The sequence below is a fragment of the Gracilinanus agilis genome, chromosome 3 (assembly GCF_016433145.1).
Source record: "Gracilinanus agilis isolate LMUSP501 chromosome 3, AgileGrace, whole genome shotgun sequence".
In the NCBI taxonomy this organism is placed as follows: domain Eukaryota; kingdom Metazoa; phylum Chordata; class Mammalia; order Didelphimorphia; family Didelphidae; genus Gracilinanus; species Gracilinanus agilis.
In genome coordinates this window covers 596917461-596920908 of record NC_058132.1, presented here as the reverse complement: position 1 = coordinate 596920908, position 3448 = coordinate 596917461, and the positions used below count along the sequence as shown (strand labels likewise).

The 3448-nt window shown below is 37.0% G+C and overlaps 1 pseudogene; it reads left to right on the top strand.

The window, feature by feature from the left end:
* The first annotated feature begins 2092 nt into the window (after positions 1–2092).
* LOC123241903 lies at positions 2093–2759 on the top strand (annotated as a pseudogene).
* Positions 2760–3448: the final 689 nt, after the last annotated feature.

Below are 3448 nucleotides of genomic sequence, written 5' to 3'. Positions count from 1 at the left end.
GCTCTAGACTTTTTTTTGATTATGCATTCCTATAATGTGTATATAAATTCCTATATTGTGTATATAAATATACACAAGTGTATATTTATAAATCATATATGTATTACTGTATATTATAAAATAAAAATGAAAAAGCACTATTTTAAAAGTATTTTAATTTTAACAATATAAAAAGCTTTTACTCTCATCAAAACACTAATAATATTTTTAGTGAGAGCAATGTAATTGAATAGGTTTCCTCATTTTTTCAACTTGGTTTATTACTTGAAGGTTTAGTCCTGAGTTTGGTTATTTTGATATTTAGTTATTTAGTGTTAACAGCCATCATAGCTAAAGAAGCTATATCACAAAGATGCATTTATCCAAAAAGAAGAAGTTTAATTGGCTATGGTTACTAAATCATGATACTCATTTTTTAATCCCAGGTCCCAATTATGCCAAAGTTATTGTTGTAATTCTCCCAATAAATGGCTATCTTCCCTGACATTAGGGAGGGAAGATATGATCTCTATCAGTCAAGCTAGGAGAGCCATTATTATAGGAAGAAAGAATGGAACAGTCAAGAACATGGCAAGATGCCTGGGGAGATAGGCCCAATCTCCTATTGATGAATGATTGCTCTCATCTGTTTCCAAGCTGACTGACAAGTGGGTGATTCTGCTGTCTCTCAGCCACTTGCTCCCACTCCCATTGTTAGGTCCACTCCTGTCCTGTTCTCTCTCTCTTTTTTTTTAAACACTTTTATCTCAGAATCAGTATTGTGTATTAGCTCCAAGGCAGAAGAGTGGTAAAGGCTAGGCAATGGGGATTAAGTGATTTGCCCAGGGGCATACAGCCAGAAGTGTCTGAGGTCAAATTTGAATCCAGGACCTCCTGTCTCTATCCATGGAGTCACCCAACTGCTTCTTCATGTACTCATGGATGCAGTTTCTCCTAGGCCCTGAATGAGCTAGCTTCTCTTGTTCTTCAGAAGGTGGAGGGGATGGAAACCCAAGTCCTGTCTGATAGATGTAGAGACATGAAATATTCAATGCAGAGAGCAGAGTGCTAAGACTAGGCAAGAAAGGTTTGCTTGCCCATGCTAGCCTAGAGAGAAGCACACACAGCTGACTACCCAGCCCAGCCCACAATTAGGAAGCAGAAGAAGACAGGTGGTAACTGCAAGTATGCTAAACAGCTGTGCTACTATCTTCAGTTTTAATAACTTTTCCCCACACTCCCATGGATTCTCTTACACACATCCCACTCAGCTCTGTTCTAGGAGAACAAAGTAAAATAATAGCTAACATTTATATAACAAAGGCATTCCATACATTGGGGAGCCATTTGTGCAAAAGCATGGACGTGGGAATTAAATCCTAGTATATTCAGGAACTAGCAAGAAGACCTGTGAATAGAAGAGAATGAATGTGAGAAGAATAATATGAAATAAGACTTTTAAAAGTAAGTGGGAATAGTGTGATGGGGGTGATGGATATGCAAAAATGTAAGTAAAACATGATAATCAACCTTTGGTGAAGAGGCTACAGTATACAAATTTAATTAGCTTGGTTCTAAGGCAAAACAGAAGCAAACCATCACCAGGACTGTCCTCAGAGCTTTTATAGATTGTTAAGATTTGCTACAGCTTTAGCTCCATTGGCATGGCCTTTGAAAGCTCACATCCACTTTCAGGGGGAATCTACAAAATGTAATGCAGAAAAAGATATGGATGCAGCTGGAAAAAAAAATCCAAATGCATAAAGCAATAGCTTAATACATGTAAGAAACTCCCAAAAGAATCAAAGAAAAGTCTTAAAAAGGCTGAAAAAAATTTTTATTTAAAATAATATTCAATACATAAAAACTTCAATGAAGAAGCAAAAAGCAGAGAATGTAATTGAAATGGGGTGGAAAGAAAGCTTGGAAAATAACTGGAAAAATACTTGGACACTATTTAGGAAAAATATATTTGGAATACAGAACTAGGAAGATGAATCTTAAAATTAGTGGTATTGTGGAATACAAAAAAAAGAATCTGGGGAAGCGACAGAAAGACCATAGGAAAAAGTTACTAGGACAGCAATACAGAGGAATAAGGGCAGTCGACAATATGTTGCACCTACCGACAAAGTTGCTGCACAAGAAGAGAAGTGCAATGAAAAGCTGCATCAGAGGAACCAGTGTCTGAAGCTGAAAGAGGCCTTGAAAGCCAATATACCAGAAGTCCAAGATAAATATGTGTCACAAAGAAGCAGCAGGTAAGGGGGGGTTAGGGGAGTCTGGGGGAGATGGAAAGAACATGAAATACGTAACTAGGGGAAAATATTCAAAATAAAAATTTTAAAAATAAAATAAAAAAAAAACAAAGAAGCAGTAGAAAAAATAAAAGTTGAAAAATCTCCCAAGAAATCTACAGTATTAGCAACCAATGAAAAATCAACTGCGCAGCTCCCTAATTCTGAATTAAAAAGAAAAAGAAGAGGTAAATAACAACCGATGCAGAACCTGAAAACAAAAAAGCAAAAACCGAAGATCAACAAAAAGGATGTGATGCTGAGGTTGCAAAAGATCCCAAAGTAAAAGAAAACATTGTAGAGGATCAGGAAGAGGATGTTTAAATGCCCAGCCTTCCTCATGGACTAACAGGATCCTTTGATGATACTTCATTCACTTCATTTACTAATATGGTCAATGAAAACACTCTGAAAGCAATAGCAGAAATGGGCTTTACTAGCATGGCTGAGATTCAACATAAAAGTATCAGAACAAATTCCTGAGGTTGGGTTTGAGGAAGAAATGAAGCAGATCATCAAATTTTTAATAAAACGCAGACAAACTCTTTTCTGCCACACAAACTCGTAAGGTAGAAGATCTGGCAAAGATTTCCCTTATAAAGGAACCATTATATGTTAGTGTTGATGATGATAAAGATATTGCTTCAGTAGATGGTCTTGAACAGAGTTAGGTTATTTGTCCATCTGAGAAAAGGTTCCTTCTACTCTTTACATTCCTCAAGAACAGGGGTCGGCAACATATGGCTCTTGAGCCATATCTGGCTCTTTTGAGGGCCAGATATGGTTCTTTATGCGGGAGCCATAAAGTCAATTTTTTTTCAGGCGCTGTTATAGGAGTGCGCACTGTGAACAATGTATGGTTCTCACGAAATTACATTTTAAAAAATGTGGCGTTTATGGCTCTCACAGCCAAAAAGGTTGCTGACCCCTGCACTAGATGATCCAAAGGAATATATTCATCATGTAGGTAGAACAGCCAGAAGCATAAACAGAAGAGGTCATGCTTTGCTTATTTTAGACTTGGGTTTTCTTCTTTCCTGAAGCAAGTCAAGGTACCATTAAGTGAATTTGAATTTTCCTGGTCAAAAATTTCTGACACTCAGGCTCAAGTGAAAAAACTGATTGAGAAGAACTCCTTCCTTCACAAATCTCTTCCTTAACTGGCCAGGCCA